The sequence below is a fragment of the Hemitrygon akajei genome, chromosome 17 (assembly GCF_048418815.1).
Source record: "Hemitrygon akajei chromosome 17, sHemAka1.3, whole genome shotgun sequence".
Classification (NCBI taxonomy): domain Eukaryota; kingdom Metazoa; phylum Chordata; class Chondrichthyes; order Myliobatiformes; family Dasyatidae; genus Hemitrygon; species Hemitrygon akajei.
The window spans coordinates 69133244-69141980 of NC_133140.1; positions in this window are offsets into that span (position 1 = coordinate 69133244).

Genomic DNA, 8737 nt, shown 5'->3' on the forward strand with positions numbered 1-8737 from the left:
TCTACACTGGGAGAGGGAGAGGTTAAAAATGTCTTAATCACACCTTCTAGTTGTGCCGCGCACATCCTGAGTACTCACCCTGGGATGCCATCCGGTCCCGCAGCCATGACTGTCCACTTGTTGGAAACATCCTCGTACCTCAGCCTCAGAGATGACCAGGTTGCAGATTGTAGTGGTGGCTTTCCTCGGAGGCTCAGAGTTAGCGACGTCGAACTGAGCGTAAAAGCGATTGAGCTCATCTGGGAGAGAGACGGTGATGTTGGCGGGACCACAATGTTTGGCTTTGAAATCTGCGATGGTATGCAGCCCTCTCCACAAGTCACATGTGCTATTCTTTGTGAATTTTGACTCAATCTTCTCCCTATATTGTTGTTTCACAGCCTTGATAGTTTTGCGCAGATCATAGCTGGTTTTGTTAAGCTCTAGATGATCGCCAGTGACGTAAGCTCGATGTTGCTCTGTAAGTGCTGCTTGCACTGAACTATTGATCCAGGGTTTCTGGTTCGGGAAGACCGTGATCGACTTCTAGGGGGACAACATTGTAGATGCACTTCTTGATGAAGTACGTGACTCCGTCTATGAACTTGGAGACATCCTCATCATGGAAGACATTCCAGTTGACATCATTGAAGCAGGCCTGCAACATGGAGGCTGCAGACCAACAGTGGACAGTTTTAACTGTGGCCGCCTCTTGTTTCAGCTTCTGTCTGTATGTCGGGAGAAGCAGGATCGAAGAGTGATCTGATTTTCCAAAAGATGGGTGAAGGAGAGCTTTGTAAGCGTTGCAGAAGGGAGTGTAGCACTGGTCAAGTGTGTTATCTCCACGAGTGCTCACCTGGATGTGCTGACAAAACTTCGGAGAGACTTCCGTCAGCAACGCTCGATTAAAGTCACCGGCGATGATGAAGGCAGCCTCTGGGTGTGCAGTCTTCAGCGTGCTGATGGTCTCGTACTGTTCCTTGAGAGCCAGGTCAGTACCAGTCTACGGCAAAATGTATACTGCTGTGATGATAACAGCCGTGAACTCCCTAGGCAGCCAGTAGGGTCTGCACAGCAGCGCCAGGTATCCCAGGTCTGGGGAACAAAAGGATTTGAGGACATGCACATTCTGGCGGTTGCACCAAGCATTATTGACCCCTCCTCCTTTACTCTTCCCAGTGAGGTTTCTCGACCTGTCTGCACAGAACAGGGAGAACCCAAAGGGCTCGATGGCACGATCTGGCATCTCCTCCTTCAGCCGGGTCTCCATGAAGCACAAAACATTTCCCGCTGACAGGAGATTCTGACTCTCAGTTCACAAAGTTTGTTATCCAGGGACAGAACGTTAGCCAGGAGTATGCTAGGGAGCGGCGATCGCTTTGCACGCCACCTCACCAGGACACCAGCCCTTCTCCCTTGCCTCTGGAGCTTCTTCCGGGGTATTGGCGTTGTAAGAGATGAGTCTTCCATAGAACACGGAAGCAGGGGATCCCAGTGTAGGAAAGGCGGCACATATAGTTGGGAAAATGCCGTCTTTCCAATGTTCAGAAGGGTCAGTCTATCGTATATGATGTGACTATCAGCTACTTGAACAGAAAATGCGATGAAAGTTGTAGAAATTAGTAGTATACTGTAGATTTGGAACGGAGCTCGCCAACAAATTCAAGATGATAAATGCCGGAATTTTATGCTGGTATATGATCTGTCATTTGTTGGTGACTGATAATTGCATATGGGGCAGTATTTACACAGCATTCACTACAATCACAGTTCCTTGATTAGAACATCCTAACTTTCCTGTCTGGTTGAACCCCAAATCATACCAACCCTAGATGTATGTTGTTTATGAAAGATGGCCTTTTCACTGAGTCACGTGCTGTTAGCAGAATTAGCTGATGAGCCAAGTTGATGTACGAGCCCCAGTGAGATGGTTGAAATTTATTACAGATGGGACAATCCATATTAACCATCATGATATAATATTACAGGATAAACAAGCAAGAATAACTTACTTAAGAAATATAGACATTCCAAATACATGTAACTTACAGAAAACAATAAGTGAAAAACACAGAAATATGCTGAATTAAAAGAGGAAATTGAAAGACTTTGGAACATGAACACGCTATTGCCTAGTATCATCCCACTGTCACTACACAATAGCATTAAGCAATTCGGCCATATTTATGTGAATATTTATGTAAATTGTTATGTAAATCTATGTAATATTTATGTTAATTTCCAGAAAGACACAATACTAAACACCACTAGACACAAGAGGTACTGTAGATGCAGGAAATCTGCAGCAATATATCTGCAGCTCAGCAGGTCAGGCAGCATCTACAGACGGGAATAAACATATGGCATTTTGGGCCGAGACCCTTCATTAGGACTGGAAAGAACGTCAGAATATGAAGGTGGGGGGGAAGGTGGGTCTGTTGTCCAGAAAGAAGCAGACAGCTTTAAGACCCTCCTAATAGGTGATAGAAGTGTATAGGGAGTGGCCATCCATAGAGAAAATGAGATGATTGGGGCCAGGTAGCTTAAAGTCATTGAAGAGATCTAGAGCGTGTGAAGTGTCACAGCGTGTGCGTGGGAAGGGACCGAACCAAGGGGGCTAAAATGGAGTTGAGGTATGCAGACGTGAGTTCAGTGGAGCAGGAGCAGGCAGAAACAATGGGCCTACCTGGACAGTCAGGTTTGTGCTTCTAGAATAGACCACTGGAATAGTCCAAAAGTTTCCAGCGACTGAGAAATGACTGTGCTTGGCTATGCTAGTACCTCAGGATTTACCAGCTTGAGCTGAGGAAAAAAAAAAATAATAATAATAATAATAATTTATTTATAGAGCATGTTTCATACAAACAATGTAGTTCAAAGTGCTTTACAAATGCAAACATGAAATAAAAGACAAAATGATGTTAGTTAAAAGCAAGGTTAAATGGCTGGTTTTGAGGTGGCCTTTCAACGAGTCAATAGAGTAGTTTTTCTCTCCCCTTCGCCTCCTTCTCTCCTCCTCTTTCTCCTTTCTCTATCTTATAGTTTTAGATACCGAGCTCCAAAGTTTAAGAGTGTAGTTATAAAAAGACAACCTGCTAATTTTCCTTTGAGGAAGATTGTTTAAAGCTAAGGGATCAGCGGAGGAAGACCCGAGAGCTCGAGCAGGATTATAAAATGGAACTGATTCTGTAATGTGGTCCGGTCCCAGACCACAGAAGAGCTTTAAAAACAAGTAAGAGAATTTTAAAATCAATTTGAAATGATACAGGAAGCCAATGCAGAGTCATTAGAATGGGATTGATGTGCTTCTCATCTTGGTTTCAGTTAAAAGTCAACCAGTGGCATTGTGAAAGAGTTGGAGTTTTTTCACAGATTGCTTTGGAAGCCTATTAAAAGGAGCATTGTAGTAATCTATTCTATTCAATTATAAAGGCGTGAATTAGTTTTTCAGCATCATTATGTGTTAGAAACGGAAATGGAACCTGCAAGGAAACAGTTTTTTTCTGTCTAGAAAAGTGCAGTGAGTAGAGAATGCATATAATCAATTTCAATTTCTTAAAACACCACTTTGTTTAAAACACATGCGCTATGACTGAAAGTTCAGTCTGCACTTAAATAACTTGTTACCCTACATACTAAACCTTTTGTACCAGACTGGTTCCAGGGATCACAAACAAGAGGAAATCTGCCTATGCTGGAAACACAGGCCACACACACAAAGTGCAGGAGGAACTTAGCAGGCCAGGAACGTCTATGGAAAAGAAAGGTCGACTTCATCACAGAGGGTTGTGGAGACAATAGTTTCTCATTTATTCTCATAACATAGAAGGAAGACATTAAATGTTCAAAGGTTCATTTAATTATCAAAGTGTCAAACTCTGAGATTCGTCTTCTCCAACTAGCTGTGAAATAAAGAAAAACCACAGAGTTGTTGAAATAAAAGCCATCAACACCCCGCACGAAATAAAAGAAACAAAAACGCACAAACCTGAAACCTCCAACAAAAAACTAACAGATTGTCCATCAGGAGAAGCAGCAACCGTAACATCAAACTCCAAACCCTCAACCTCCTCCCCTCACACAGAAAACAATATGCCAGCCACACGGAGAAACAGCAGCAAGTACGTCATTCCCCAAACCCTCAGCTCGCCAATCGGCAGCAAGAAAGAATGGGCGAAAGCACAAAAAAACCCATAGAACTTAGAGCAATATGAACTACAGTTAGTTAAACCCATTGAATCTATGCTCTCAGAGCATTCTCATTCCCTCATTTAGCTTCCTGTAACCTATTCTCTCTCAGGTACCCAACAAATCCATTCTGATTCTCCTGTCATCCATCTACCGTAGGGGAATTTACAGCAGCCAACCAGCACATCATTGGGCCATGGGAGGAAGCAGAGCTACCCTGGCCTAATACTTAGTTTTTTACTGTCTGGTAGTTCCTCCTTCTTACAGGCTGAAATAAGAACAGAAAATGCTGGAGACACAATCTATGGAAAGATTAATTTATGTTGCATGCCTGGGACCATTCAATATAACTATGAAAGAGAAAACAAGTTGGTTTTTAGTACCAGAAGAGGAGAGAGAGGAATGGGTAGAGCAAAATGAAAAGCTGTGATATTGTGAGACCATGGAGGTTAATGGAAGTAGATACAGTAGGATGAGAAGCTCATTGGAAACGTGTAATGTGTTGTTAATTGTGAGTCTGTAGGTCATGTCGAGCAAATACTCTGCCACTTAGCTTAACAAAAAACAGAAAAAGAAACACCGAGTCAAAATGATGAGTTTTGATAAGAAAAAGAATAAATTGCTTAAAGTTGAAGAATTCAACATTGAACTTGGAGGGCTGTAATTTGTCCAGGTGGAGGATGAAAGCTGTTCCTCTTTTTGCATTTGGCTTTATGTAACAGTTCAGGAAGCCACGGATAGATATGTCGAAGTAGGAGACTTTTGGGAAGTTAGGGTGGTGGGCAGGTTCAGAGTAACTCCAGTGGACTGAATACAAAAGCTCCACAGAGTGATCACCCAAACTCCATTTGGTTTCCTCAGTGTAGAGGGGACTACATTGTGAACACTCCACTAGATGAGGTGCAAGTGAATCAAGTTCACTTTCAAGTTCAAGTTTAAGTTCAAGTTCAAGCCTATTCCTACTTAGAACAGTTCTTGCAGGAAGTGCAACAGGAACACAAGTGGATTGATGGAGTAATTACCTAATTATCTTCATTCTTATTTGCTGCAACATTGAGACTAAATCTATTTTTATTTTGCTTATTCAGAGATACAGTGTGGAACAAGCCCTTCAAGCTCAACGAGACACAGCTTCCAGCAGCCCAACCACTTAACCCTAGCCTAATCACAGGATGATTTATGATGACCAATTAACCTACTAACCAGTATGTCTTTGGACTTTGAGAGGAAACCGGATCACCCGGAGGAAACCCACGTGGTTCACGGGGAGAACGTAAAACTCCTTACAGGCAGCCATGGAAATGAAATTCGAACTCCAGAGTGCTCCAAGTAGTATTAATGTTGTGCTAGCTGCTGGACTGCTGTGGTGCCCATGAAAATTTAAAACAGCGAACTTCACTGTTTCAGTGGAAGAAACTGAAATCTTATTCAGGGCCATTTGCTTGTTATCTTGCCATGCATAGTTAACGTTTCTCATGACGTCTAAAATTATAAATAGATGCGTTTTAATTGTAGCATTTTACCAGAAATACTTAGACACACAAATGAATACAGACACTTAACCCCACAATCACCTAAACAGTGTTACAATCAGCTCCATCTTGCACATATATACACTTCAGCCTTTTAAAAAATACTTTCAAAAGCACTGGATAAACTTATCATCGCCCTCTAAATAACTTTCTTTTGGGCTTTCATTTGCTTCGGGCAAAGAATTTTTTTGTGTGTTTTTAGCACAGCAGAATCTGTTTTCACTTAGACATTTTCACCAAGTGATAACCGCAGGAATTAGTATTAGATTGTGTTTACATTTTGGAAATTGGCTTCCAGACTCATGGCAATTTAGTAAAACCTGCTGATGAAATTTTGATCCACAAACGCAAGTTGATAATCTCCCAACAGTGGATAGTAAAAGAAAACTTCGAAAATCTCTCATCTCCAACTAAGAAAGAGAAAGTTAGACAAGTAAAAGTTTACTTGGCTAGCAAAATGCCTTATGATTTCCATGAAAACATTACATCCCAACACATTCCCTTCCAAAACTCAATGTGGTTTCTATTTTAAGTGCGCTGCCTCCAAGTTATACTTACTACCCTTTTTTTTTGGCCTGCCGTTACTTACTACACACAGCACAAATTTATTTCACTTTTCCTGACTTTGTGTATGTAATTCATCTTGACATAGAGTAAACTGAATTGAAATGATTGCAATCTTGTTGAATTCCTATATCCTCCGTCTTAAATATCCATCAGTATATATACATAGTGGCCACTTTATTAGGTACAGGCAGTACCTAATAAAGTAGGCACGGAGTGTGTGTCTTGGTCTTCTACTGTAGCCCATCCACTTCAGGGTTTGATGTGTTCTGCTTTCAGAAATGCTTTTCTGCACACCACTGTTGCCTTCCTGTCAGCATGGTCATTCTCCTCTCACCTCTGTCATGAACAAGGTGTTTTGCCCACAAAACAGCAGCTCACTGGATGTTTATTTTTGTTTTTAAGCACCATTCCCTGTAAATTCCAAAGACTGTTTGCATGAAAATACCAGGAGATCAGCCATTTCTGAGATACTCAAGCCACCCCAACTGGCACCAACAATCATCCACCATCAAAGTCACTTAGATCACATTTCTACCAAATTCTGCTGTTTAGTCTAAATAATAACTTGACTATGTCTGCATGCTTTCATAGATTGAGTTGCTGTCACATGATTGACTGATTAGATATTTGCATTAACAAGCAGGTGTACTTAATAAAATGGAGACTGAGTGTATTTCTAAATTATCTTATTAAGGGAGATCCTTCATGCCCTGGAATCAGGTATTTTCAAAGTGTGACTGGAATTTTAATCAGTTAGACTGGAGAGTTATTGTTACCAGAGAAATCGCGATTACTTTGTGCATCTCTGAATATTAAGAATCACAAGAAATTGCACATAAAGTAATTGAATTAATTTGGTGCCTTAACAAATCACAAAGCAGGTATTAAAATACTCTAGTTACAATTATAAAGTAGGCTGTGTGACAACCAGTTTTTGTATAGTAGTCTTCCATAACAGTTCATAGCTCCAATTTTAAGGCCAAATGTCAGCATTTTGCAGTGAACTACTGGTACATCTCTATGATCATAAGCAACACACACACAAAATTTGGGAGGAACTCAACAGTTCAGGCAGTATCTATGGAGAGTAATGCATAAGCAAGACCCTTCATCAGGACTGTAACAGAAGGGGGTAGAAGCCAGAATACAAAGGTGGGGGGCAGGAAGGAAAGGAGTACAAGCTGGCAGGTGATAGGGTGAATCCAGGTGAGGTGGAAGGTGGGTGGGAGGAGGGGAGAATGTAGTGAGAAACTGGGAGGTGATAGGTGAGGTGCAGCAGCAGGAAGTGATAGGCAAGTGTGAAGAAAAGAAGGCATAAGAGGGAATGGGAAAAGAGATGTGGAAAGGGAGGGAAATAACCACAAGTTAGAGATATTGATGGTCATGTTATCAGGTTGGGGGCTACCCAGAGGGAATTTGAGGTGCTCCTCCAATCTGAGAGCAGCCTCATCCTTTACCTCTACAACCTATTGTCTCCACACTTCTCATTCCATCCCACCTACCCACCCAGCCACCTTTCCCCTCACCTGGTTTTTTCCTATCATATGCCAACTTGTACTCCTTCCCCTTTTGACTTTCTTATTCAGGCTTCTTCCCACCCTCCTTTCCATTCCTGATTAAATGCATCAGCCTGAAATGTCAACAGCTTATTCCCCTCAACCTGACCTGCTGACTTCCTCCAGAATTTTTGGACCTGTCACTCTGAATCTGCAGTATCTGCAGAGCCTCTTATGTCCATGATCTTCAGCTTTGGGATCCCTGCATGGACACAAAGTTACTGAAGTCGCAATCAGAGATTTGTTACTGTTTACCAGAAAGTGCTCTAATGCTGGATTCCTTCATGGAGTCCAGACATCGCTATAGTTCTCTCCCAGTTAAGAACAGGAGTCTACAAAACAACTTCACTCCACCCTACAGTGCATAACTAGCCTTGCACACTATTCCATGCAATACATCTTAATTGTTCAACTAATGATAACCTCAGCACCAGCCTGAAAGCATATACCACCAGGCTCAAGGACAGCCTGCTGATAGAAGGCTATTAAATAGTTCCCTAGCAGGTTAATATGTACTCTTGACCTCAATAAGAGCTTGATTTATTGTTTACCTGCATGGCACTTCTTAAAGGTGTTACTCTTTATTTTGCATTCTGTTACTATTTTAACTTGTTTTTCCTCAATGGACTGTGTAATGAATGATCTGTTTTGTACGCAATTCAACAGGCAAGGCAAGTTTTTCACTGTATATTAGTACATCTGACAGTTTGGCTTTTTATTCCATTCAATTTAACTCATGGCTAGGACATCACCATGATATAATGCACCATATGTTTTCAAAAACCACGATTACATGTCTCACACTCACATCTCTCAGCTTTTACACACTGACAGAACTTCTAATGAATCATCATTTCTCAGCCAGAGGGTGGTGAATCTGTGAAATTCATTCCTGCAGATGGTTGTGAAAGCCCA